Source organism: Tursiops truncatus, chromosome 4 (assembly GCF_011762595.2).
Source record: "Tursiops truncatus isolate mTurTru1 chromosome 4, mTurTru1.mat.Y, whole genome shotgun sequence".
Lineage (NCBI taxonomy): Eukaryota > Metazoa > Chordata > Mammalia > Artiodactyla > Delphinidae > Tursiops > Tursiops truncatus.
Genome location: NC_047037.1, coordinates 70,995,005 through 71,007,246, shown reverse-complemented (window position 1 = coordinate 71,007,246; position 12,242 = coordinate 70,995,005). Strand labels below are relative to the sequence as shown.

The window sequence follows — 12,242 nt, the reverse complement described above, 5'->3', positions numbered from 1 at the left end:
TAAAGAGCCAGTAGAACTTGTGAATGGGGACTGAATTCCAAGCTGAGTGTCCTGACTTGGAGATGGCTCTTCCCAAAAGGGGCAGCACAAAGGTGCCCTGTAAGCTACCAGAGGCCCCCACAGGGTCAGTGGTGGATCCCAGAGGGCCAGACCCAGGGCTTAGGGAAGGATGAGAACAGGCTCAGGCTGCTGTTCTATTGCACCTTGTAGAAATGATATGCTTAGGAGGCTGCCTGAGAGATTGCACTGAGTGACATCAGAGAAAAGGGCTACATCAGCAGTTCTCAATGGAGGAAGGGGGAAGGGGTTGCCCCCGAAGGACAGTTGGCAACATCTTGAGGTATTTTTGATTGTCATGACTGGGGGCTGCTACTGGCGGTTAGAGGCCAGAGATGCTGCTAAACGTCCTACAAGCCACAGGACATGCTCCATATTAGAATTATCTGATCCAAAAAATCAATAGTGCCACTGCTGAGAAACCCTGGGTGATGTGAAGATAAGAGGAATGAGTTTCCTCCCTAGGTGGATGTGTGGGTAGTAATGTGGTTGTTTTAACCTATATTTAAGAGTGGCCAGTTGTATACTTCAGGTTTTTCCTTGAAGTAAAGGTTCTTCCTCCACCCCAATCCTACCCCATCCCACTCTCATTTCCTTCCCACCTGTACCCCTGGTGCCGTGGGAAAACAAGATGCTCAAAAGAAACTTCTGCATAATGATTGTGCGAGTGTCCATGTGCATGTGTCTACATGTGTGTGAGAGAGAAACCAAGACAGACTGAGAAACAGAAAAAGACACTTAGAAATGCAGAAAGAGGTGTGCAGAGAAAGACAGATAGTGAGGGAGTCGGGCGAGAGGTAGACGGAAAAAGAGAAAAAACCCACAGAGGACTGATTTCCAACTAATTTTTTTTTTTCAACAAATCCCACCTGTAATATGCCCGAGCCTGGAAACTCAGTGATAACAAGTCCAGGTCCCTGCATTCCAGTCTCTCCAAGAGACAAAGGCCACCAGCTGTAACAAGTGTGGAAAGTAGAAAGCTCACAATAAGTCACAAGCAAAGCTGGAGGGAACGTGGAGGAGGGGCGCACTTTGTTCTGAGGGTGAGGTGGGAGCACCGGGGGAGGCTTCGGGGGAGGCGGCCACTGAGGTGACCAGGGAGGAGAAGCATTTTGTTGTGGGAACAGAATGAGGAGTGAGGATTCTTGGTAGGTGGGTTTGGGGAATGGCAGAGGGTTGGGAGGTGAGGATGCAGGGTGGACCTGGGCATGGTGGAGTAGCGGTGAGAAAGGAGGTTGAAAAGGGCAGTTATGATGGGCATGAACCCCCAGGGCAGGATTAGACCTTGAATCCGTGCTTGAAGTTGTACACGTGGAGGATGCCTGGAGTTTCTTGTGTAATATTTCCTCACCTCTTTCCAGCTTTTGCCCTTTCAGTGAGGCCTACCCCAGTGACCCTATGAAAAACTTCAACCCACCCCCTGGCATCCCCAGCCCCTCTCTCCTTTCTATAGTACTCATCACCTAATAACATGTTATATACAATTTATTTATTAATTTAATGTTTTTATTCCTTGACTAGAATATAAGCTTCGTGAGAGCAGGGATTTTCTTTCTTTTTTTCTTTTAAATTTATTTATTTATTTATTTCTGGCTGCATTGGGTCTTTGTTGGTGCACGTGGGCCTTCTCTAGTGGCGGAGAGCGGGGGCCACTCCTCGTCATGGTGTGCGGGCTTCTCACTGCAGTGGCCTCTCTCGTTGCAGAGCACCAGCTCCAGGCACATGGGCTTCAGCAGTTGTGGCACATGGGCTCAGTAGTTGTGGCTCACGGGTTCTAGAGCACAGGCTGAGTAGTTGCGGCGCACGGGCTTAGTTACTCCACGGCATGTGGGATCTTCCCCAACCAGGGCTCGAACCCATGTCCCCTGCTTTGGCAGGCGGATTCTCAACCACTACGCCACCAGGGAAGTCCCAGGGATTTTCTTCTGTTTACTAATGTATCTAAACCAGTACATCGTGCATCATAAATGCTCAATAAATATTTGCTGAATGGATGAACATGGGAGCTGGAGACATTCCCCCAGCTGTCAGCCCCTTCCCAGAACTTTACATTTCTGATAGCTGCTTCTCAGGAGGTATGATAGTTTTCTAGTGTTGCATAACAAATTACCACAAACTTAGGGGTTTAAAACAACACACGTGTTTTATCTCACAGTTACTGTGCGTCAGGAATCCCAGCAAAGCTTATCTGGATCTGCTGTTTAGGGTCTTTTAAAACTGTAATCAGGGTGTCAGCTGGTATAACTGAGTCACTTGGCTGTACGGCAGAAATTAACACAACATTGTAAATCAACTATACTTCAATTTGAAAAAAGAAAAGGGTGTCAGCTGGGGCTGAGTCTCACCTGAGGCTCTGCTGAGGAAAGGTGCACTTCCAAAGTTCCCTCAGGTTGTTGGCAGAGCCCAGTTCCTGCGGCTACGTGACACAGAGCTTCAGTTTCTTGTTGGCTGTTGGCCAGAGGCTGTTCTTAGCTCCTAAAGCCAAGTTTCTTGGCACGTGGGATTCCCCAACGTGGTCACTTGCTTCCTCAAAGCTATAGCAAGGGAGACAGAAACTCCAGCAAGATGGGCACTACAATTTTATGTAACAGAATAATGTAATTACATACACATAGTCACCCACATCCTGTCACCTTTGTCTTATGGTAGAAGCAAGCAAGTCATAAGTTCTACCCACACTCAACGGGAGGGGATCACACAAGGGCGTGAACACCGGGAGGTGGGATCAGAGGGGCCATTTTGACAGAAAGTCCACCTCAGGAGGTGACAGCTGGAGGTGATGCTTCTCCTTTGCATGCAGGCAGTCCCTTGGTCTTAGGCACACCTCAACCTCTGCACCATATTAGAGTTATTTACATATGCTAAATATGTATAACATATTTACATATGCCTCTCCCACAAGATTGGGGGCAGGAATCATTCTCACTCCTCTTCAGAGTCAGCGTCTAGCACAAAGCCTGGCACATAGGAAGTCATCAGTTTGGGAAGAATGGGTAAAAGGATGGGTGGATGGATGGATAGTGAATGGATTTATGATATATGGACGGAAGAAAGGCAGAAAATAAGGGAAAATGTGGTAACAAAACAAGGTGAAGGCAAAGCACCTGGACAGAAGAAGTGTGGCCCTCACCTGACAGCGGGCCACACACTGTGAAATGAGAAGGTGAAGCAACAGGTATGGATCTGCCCACAGTCCCAGCCTCATTCCTGGAACCGTCACTTGGACTCTTCCTACCAGGGCAGCCAAGAGACCAGAGGCAGGTAGCCCCTCTTTCCCAGAGCTTCTGTTTTCTCTTCAGGAAATAGGAGTGGAAAAAATCATGAGGGATGACCAAATGTTCCATGTATGAAGACACCAATGAAATCCTGCATCTCTTTGTGACTTTGGCAGGTCTGAAGGCAATTTCCTAAGAAATAAGCTGAAGGAAGAAAGCATTACTTTGTAATCCTCTCCAAGGCTCAAGGGAAAGGCTTTGGATAGCAAAGGACTTTAAAAGTGCTTCAAGCAATAAATATTGAATTTTGAGCGAACCTCCTTGAGCTCCTGCTGCAGTGAGGGGTGATGAATCCAGGCCTTGGCCTCTGAGTGCAAGATGGAAGCCGGGTCACAGGCATGCCTGGTGCTGGAGATGGGGTCTCAGGCTGTTGTTCCTCTATCAGAACTGTGAGACGGCTATCCCAGGGCAGACTCTACCGATGATGCTTATGTGTTTTCCACCCAGTAATGCCTTGTGGGAGGAAAGATGGCGACACATTTTCTGGCTGAGAGCTTTAGGCTGGGTGACCTTAGGTTAAAACTTTACGTGTGTGCATATATTGTTTCCCCTTTTGCTTGAATTTTTATGATTTCTTTTGTTCACTTGATCAGTGACAGGTCATTTGTTTTATGTCACATAAAGGCCACTAATAGCCAAGGTGAGTGAATTTTGTGACAAGGTCACACCAGAGGCTATACTATTTATGTCATATGTGCTAATCAGGGCCAGACAGTAAGGCTGAGGAACACCATTGTCTTTAGAGGTGACAACTGAGCCTTTGCACGGGTCCATGTTTGTAAGAACCTTTATAATAGAAATCTGTGAAACGTTTGGTGCTTAGTCTCCCTGGTGTTGATGAAGCACAGAAACTCTGGGTATTCTGACCCATGAAGAAAATGTCAGGTGCCAGGACAAGGCACTTTTTTTCTTTTTTAAAATCTAAAATGAAATGTAATGCCATCTAGGAAGGAGTGGATATTCATGGGTATTTTGAGGACATATAGGTAAAGTGAGTTCAGAAATAATAGAGTATATGGAAAGATATGCAGAGGCTAACTTAAATAAATATTTTAACCTGGATTTCTCTTGCTGTGTTTTCTTTATAACCTGTCAGCCTGCCACCACCAAGCTAAAGGAGCTTAAAGCCAATCTGGAAAATCCAATGAATAACAGTGGGGCTTTATTTACTAAAATTGCCCTGAGAGCAAAACAGTAAGGAGAACTTGAAATTTCCCAACACAGTGTTCATCCTTGTTTTGAAAGCAATGTCCTCATTTGAGAAGAAAGGGGCTTTAATCTCTTCCTCATCACATTGGCTCCTCTCCTAGCTTTTTGTTTGAGTTCTTCCTCTCCTCTGTAGAATTCCAAACATGAGGAGCATCATTCCTCTGGATCCAAAACCAGTAACTTGACCTGGAAACATCATGAGAAACATTAGAAGACCACTAGTTCCCTGCTGGGGTCTCTGTGTCTTGAGTCCACACTTCAGGCCCAAACCTTTAAAAGCTTTTTTTTTCCCTAAAATGTATTTATTTATTTATTTTTGGCTGTGTTGGGTCTTTGTTGCTGCGCGGGGCTTTCTCTAGTTGCGGCGAGCGGGGGCTACTCTTCGTTGCGGTGCATGGGCTTCTCATTGCAGTGGGTTCTCTTGTTGCAGAGCACAGGCTCTGGGCACGCGGGCTTCAGTAGTTGTGGCACGCAGGCTCAGTAGTTTGGCTTATGGGCTCTAGAGCACAGGCTCAATAGTTGTAGCGCATGGGCTCAGCTGCTCCGCGGCATGTGGGATCTTCCCGGACCAGGGCTCGAACCCGTGTCCCCTGCGTTGGCAGGCGGATTCTTAACCACTGTGCCACCAGGGAAGTCCCTAAAAGCTTTAAAAGTTGATTTGGCTCAGGTGGGAAGCTTTTGTATAAAGGCATCAATAAATACTGATTCTCCTGCTGGGGGCATAGCACATTGCTCAGCATGCTGAGGGAACACAAAAGGATTAAAGTCATGACCCTTACCCTCTGGTGACAGATGTGACTTATTCCAGGATCACTGGGAACCCCTGACCAGGGAACTGACTCTAACTGGGGAGCATTTCCAGCTCAGGTCATACCTAGTGTTCACAGCCAGTCTGAGTGGCTTCATCCTGGGTTCCTGGGCAGCGTCAAAGAAAATGCAGAGCCATCACCACACTTGTTTCCTCAGAATGGACTAATGTAGAAGATTTTCTGTGAAGGAAAAAGTGCATCATATCACAGCACACACACACACACACACACACACACACACACACATACCCCAGTTGTTTGTCGCGAGCACGTGCTGCATATTCTCTCAGGGTCCACCTTGTGTCCCATCCCTTCCCCTGACTACTATCTTAATGGAGAGGTTTTTGATGGTACGGCCTGGACTCACTCTCAGTAACTCATTCTTAGTAAATCGTCTCTGTTAGAATGAAGGACTTCCTTTCCATATACTTCCCCCTTTCAACATCAGATCAAAAGGAAAGAAAAAGATGACTCACCATCCCCTGTTCTCCCAGTGAACTTGTATGACTGTCTCTTTCCTCCTGAACCTGGGTGTCTCAAACTGCTAGCTTTCCATCTCTATTCATATTTCTTCTTAAGAAATTTAACCACTGTGGAGTATTTTTCAAACGGATGAACACTTCTAACAAAAACTGCTTTCTTGATGGGTCCATATCCTTTTGACTTTCTAATATTTAAAAGTGCATCTGGATACAAAGGCCTTCCCCATCTATCTTATCTGGAATAGGTCCTACCCTCCTGTCCACCCTGGCTCACCTTTCTCTATTTATACAGCCCCACTCGTTTTTAAAATCAAGTTTTGTTTGTTTACGTGAATTTTTGGTCTGTCCTCCCCTGCTGGGCTGTAAGCTCCATGAGGGCAGAGACCACATCTGTTCTGCTCTCCAATGTACCCCCAGCACCTAGCAGAGTGCCTGCCATGTAGGAGAATCTTGTTAGAACTTTTGTTGAATGGATAAATAAAAGTAGAATGTACATAATAAGTGATATATAACAGCTAATTAATTTTAAATAAGTTTAACAAATTTAAATAAATTTCCTTAGCTAATTAAAAGTGAAATGCAGGGTGAAGTAGAGTGGAGGGTAAGCAATGCCAGCTTTGTCAGGATTGAGTCTTAGGAGAGTGGAGCAGAGTACATAGGAGCTAACAGAGCTGACGGGTCAAACAAAGGCACCTGTCATCGTGGGTGTAAATGCCCACAGCTGCCCAGGGGTCAGGGAAGCTGAGGGAGGACCTAGGGGAGGTGAGGACAGATATGGGCCTGGTCCCTGCTTCATGCAAAGGAGGTGGGCCAGCAGATACACGACCATATGTGTGAGCTACAAAATGACCGCTGCTTCACTTCCACCCTCCAAATCTCACATGAGAATCCCCCTGGTGGCCCACCCTATCCAAAAACATGAAGGAAAGGAAAGTGTGATGTAGCCTAGCCAAGTTAACACATTACAAAGCCACTATAGTAGGCACTCACTGTTTGTTGAAGGACTGCTTGAATGAATGAATGCTTGAACAAATGAATGATTGAATGAGCTGGCATGGCAGCAAGAGGCATTTGGCCATCTGGTCTCACCAGAATGAACACTCTGTGAGGGATGGGATTTTTGCACGTTTCGTTCATTGCTGTATCCCCAATACATGGAATGGTACCTGGCCCATGTGGGTGCTTGAGAAAACTTTGTGGAACGAATATTGAATGGTTCTGGCCCAAAGTCAAAAGGACTTGTGTGGAGTCACTAGAAGACACAACTGAATGAAAATTTTCCTTTGGTACAGGGTGTGGGAAATGCATGAGGAGCCATTTTATACATTTAGCATAAATGGGCATGACGTGAAACAAAGGCAAAACCATATTTCCTTCTCTTACAACATATCTCAAGAGAGCAAAATATAAAATCGTTGTGGTGACAGTGGAGCAAATATCATAAATAATATATCAGTTATAGAGAAGCTTGGCTACTACGAGCCAAGAATCCTGGCTAAGGGGGATGAGAGGGGAGAGGAAAAGTGAATTAGAAACATTTTATTCACAGTCTTCTCCAGGTCCAGGTGGGAAGCTACAAAGCAGAGTAAATCCTAGAAGTGGCCTTGACCTGCTGTGAAACCTGACAGGCCATGGATACCCCAGGGCCAGAGTCATTCAATTACAACCAGGCTATACCCTTAGGCAGGCTCCTAGAACTTAGTCCTGGGAGGGCTCAAGGTTTAGCTCAAATATTCCACTTGTCTGTTGGCAGATCTCTGTCAGAAGGTCTCACATGAACTCTGATGCAATTGGAGCATCTCTTTCACCTTTTGTCTCCCTGCCCCTCATATGATCTCATTTTTGTTTCAAAAGATACGTGCCTCCTCTCTATAACTCTTCTACAACCCTATCCCTATATATCAGAAATAGCAAATGGTAACCATGGTTCTCTCTGGCTGGTGGAATTACTGGCTTTCATATGCTTTTCTTCTTTGTGCTTTCCTGTGTTTTCCACTTTTTTTGAACATGAATTACTTCTATAATCACACACACAAAACAGTACAAAAGTACTTTTAAGTACTATAACTAAGGGTAACTGGAGCAATGAAAAAGAGAACTATTGTTTGTATGTTTTCAAAATAAATATTGCCGGCAACATCTTACATCTCAGCATGAGCAACTTAAAGTGTAGATGCTGCTTCTAAGCGACAATATCATTGATATGTGAGATACCTGTGATATAGCAACAATATGGTACTTGTACTAGGTACTGAATTTCTTCTAGATGTAGCACCCTGGGAAAGTTTATGATCAGCCAAATGTTGTTGGTTTTCAACTTGAATTAGACTTTCTTTGATCTTTATACCTGATATAAACTAAAAGACTCTCTATTTGTCCACAAAAATGAAATAAAGAAAATGAGATAACTTTCCACTTATTATCTGTGGTATCTGCAGAATTACAGACCTAAATATTAAAGAAAAGATGTCAAGGTGCCAGCAGCACCAGATTGAAGATGGCAGCCAGCAGGAGACTGCTGAAGGGGCTTGAAGACATCCTCAAATGTGAGATGAAAAAATTCCTTTACATCTAGGTTGATGAAGCTACTTTGTTGACCTAGCAAGGGCTTATGGTTCCTGACAGCCCTCCATATTGATACGGGGGCCTTCGGAATCGAAATCAGCTTTCCAGCAGACTACCCATTCAAGCTACCAAAGATCACATGTAAATCGAAGATCTATCACCCGGAACATGGATGAAAAGGGCAGGTCTGTCTGCTGGTCATTAGTGCTGAAAACTGGAAGCCAGCAACCAAAACCAACCAGATGAACCCCCCAGCACAAGGACAGTAAAAAATTCTCTAAGAACGTTGAAGAGTTTACAAAGAAATATGGGGAAAAGCGACCTATGGACTAAAATCTGCCACAACTGATTCCAGCGTGTGAGCAGAGACCCTGAGCAGTGCATTCAGATATCCCAAGAAGCAGGACTCTGTGGAAGATTGACATGGGCCACCGCCCAGCATCTGCTTGTGGCAGTTACTAATTTTCTACAATTTTCATAATCAAAAGTGGTCTAGGTAACCTGTAAAGATAGGATTAAAATTTTAAGATGTTCTAAGAAAAAGAAAAGAAAAGATGTCAATAAATGGTGTCAGTGGACATGAAAAATGTGGTTACCACTGTGTCATGGATCTAATAAGCGGTATAATGAAAAAAAAAAACAGAAAAGAAAACTGAACTGAATACTTGGCTTTAAATTAAAACCAGGGCATGGGCTTCCCTGGTGGTGCAGTGGTTAAGAATCTGCCTGCCAATGCAGGGGACATGAGTTCGAGCCCTGGTCCAGGAAGATCCCACATGCCACAGAGCAACTAAGCCCATGTACCACAACTACTGAGCCTGCGAGCCATAACTACTGAGCCCACGTGCCACAACTACTGAAGCCCACACACCTAGAGCCCGTGCTCTGCAAGAAGAGAAGCCATTGCAATGAGAAGTCCGCGCGCAGCAACAAAGACCCAACGCAGCCAAAAATAAAATAAATTTATTTTTAAAAAAATTATAACCGGGGCATATTTGAGGACCAAGTTTTATGATTCATCCCTATTTTCGTAGCAGGTTAAAACCCATTGACAATAAAAAAGTATCAAAGTTTCTTCACCCAAATATCTCCAAACAAATCACTAGAGATGTCCTCAGTAAAGTGGATATGTAAGATTAAGATCATTCTAGACTTTGGAGAGCTAAATTTTATGTTTCCTCCTGCCCTAATTCTTGGTAGAGGTGAGTCAATAAGAGGAAAACTCACTTCTGTCCCCAGGTCACAGTCCTGGTCTTCCTCTGCTTCTCCTCTTCTCTCAGACTTCTTCCTTATTTTATCCCCAGTGCTTCAGCCAAGCAAGGCCCAGGGCCCTCCTGAGGAGTGAAGGCTTGGACTGAGGACAAGCTCACTGCCATCTCCCATCATTTGTATCCAGGCAAAAGTGGGTGAAATGAGCATCAAGGGCAGTCTTGGGAAGGGTGTGAAGGATGGAGACAGAGGGAGAGTCAGCAAAGGGAAATTGGCTGCCTGAGAAGCATGTGGGAGGGAAAGGAGCAGTCCTCTTGGACGGGGAGAATTGCAGGAACGCTGTATGTACGTGTCTGTGTCCCAAGTTTGGTTTGCACTAGATGAGAGAGTGACCTCTTTTTCCCACAAAGAACACTTGTCCAAAATCAGCCAGGCACTTCGTTCTACGCTCTCCAGATCAGCTCAGGGCTCTCACTAACTTCGCGAGGCTGGTTCTGATCTGACCACTAGAGACTTATCATAAAGAGTCTGCCTTTCTCCTGGAGTCCAAGGACCTCAGCTCTCGGCCACACACAATCACATAGATATATAATTAATATATCTATGATAAACCCTCCTCAGATAATCAGTTCTTCAATTTGGTGGAAGAACCAACCAGACCATTTGGGTCCTGCAAATAAACTAACCCATGGAATCCTGGAATGTTCCCATTCTCGGCCACTTATTTTGTGCTGGAGACTTTCATATTCACCAAGTGTCCACTAGACTGAGTGCTAAACAAGTTCATAGGGGTAAGACCATGATAAAAACACACAGAAGAAATTCTTCTGGTGTTAAAACAAACTCTGTGAGGACAAAATGTACTTGGAGTTCGACTCCATCTCTTCTGTCTTCGTGGTGGGGTACTACAGTTCATCAGGAAAATAGTTTGAAATTTGCAAAATCTCCAAATCCTGCCTTGGGGAGTCTGTGCCTGTTGGCTTTCTCACAGCTTCTTTGTGACCATAGGATGGGTTTAATAACCACACTCCGGGTTGTACAACTATTATTATCCCCATCAGAGAAATGCAGTGCAGAAAAACAGAACCTGTGTTTGCATTTCCTGTTTCATATAAACAGTTTCATCTAAGACAACAGCATAAGCTATTCATCCATGACTATAGTCCTCTCCTGGTGCTGAGGCTGGAGGGCCTGCAGCAAATGGTTTCAAAATGGAAGCATCTTCCCCAGCTGCACTCTCCACATGGCCTCCTTTCTCACCTCACAGCCTATCTCTCTGACTCTCTACCCCCATGGTGGGTGCATAAAAGAAATGGGGACCCAGTGAGTGTTGGTGCTTCTGCGGAAGCCCTCAGGCCCTGATCAGAGCTGACAGTTTGGGAGGTAGAGTGAGGCCAGTGGACTTAAAGATGCAAGCAGAGTTACGTAGGGATCCAAGGATTTTAATGGTTCCTAAGCTAATACAACCTTCTCCCAACTTCCGTTTCTGACTCCCCTGACCTGCCTGGGGTCTTGTCTTCTTCCTATACTAGGTACCAAGTCACAGTCATAGAATGTTAGTGGCAAGAAAGGATGAACTTTGATCTGGGCAGAGGAAGTTCCTTGCCAAAGTCAGCCACAGATTGATGACAAAGCTGAGCCTAGAACCCGTCTGTCTTGATTCACAGACCTGTGCTCTTTCCAGAAGTCCTAACATGAAGAGGATTCTTTAACTGAGCTGTTATGGAGATTCTCACTGATTCTTGGCTGTAAATAGTAATGGCCTGTCAAGATACCAAAATTGAAATAAGACAAAATAGGATAAACCTTAGTTGGCTACAACATCATTGAGAGGAGACTACAAACTCCCTCATCCCTGACACTCTCAGGGATCTGAGTAGGGTCTAGTATCATGGAGGACAAGGTTGGTCACATGAATCCTTCCTTTCCTCTGCTGTCCACCCAGTGACCATTCACAGCATGACTCATCCCTAACATGTTTAGCTGTAGGTCTCTAAAATTTTAGATGCTCAGGAAAGGAAGAGGCCTTAAAGAGCATACAGAATAACTACATGTCTGCGTGTATCACATATGTTAGAAGCAGCTGCAAGTCCAAAGGCAGCCTCCTGTGCCTGTGTCCACAGATCCCTGTGGGACTTGAAGATCTGGCCGTTATCTGGTTAATCTGAACAGGTAGCAGTTAAGCTGTATATTTCAAGCCAGAATGTTCACTATGCCACTTGCATTATTCTATTTGGCAGTCTACACTGCAGGACTCCTATAGTAGAGCTAGAAATTCCCCTCCACTTATCCAGTTTCCCAATTTAAAGTCCTAAGGGTATCCCTCTGCTCTGCACGACGTCCTAATGTAGCCATTTATCCCCTGGGCCATTTCCCTGGCCCACTCTGTCCCTGGACCAGAGATGTGCTTCCTCCCAACCCAGCACAGATGCTATGGGAGGCCTGGTACAGTGACCTGGGCTCAGCTGACCCCGCCACTCCATCTGTTCATGGGAACAGTGCTTCCTTTGTACCATTGTTTGGTTTTTTGTTTTTTGGTTGTTGTTTTTTTAAATTTTTCCTTCTCCCCTGTTTCAAACTCAGTCCCTCAGGGCCTCAGTTGAAGCCCATCCCTGCCCAAGCACATCCCCACACTA

At 45.1% G+C, this 12,242-nt stretch overlaps 1 protein-coding gene and 1 pseudogene across 6 annotated transcripts in view; both read left to right on the top strand.

The window, feature by feature from the left end:
* Positions 1 to 9,375, top strand: part of LOC109547796 (ubiquitin-conjugating enzyme E2 L3 pseudogene) — a 60,355-nt pseudogene extending 50,980 nt beyond the window's left edge.
* Positions 1 to 12,242, top strand: part of APOD (apolipoprotein D) — an 89,137-nt gene that overhangs the window by 51,015 nt on the left and 25,880 nt on the right. The window lies entirely within an intron of this gene.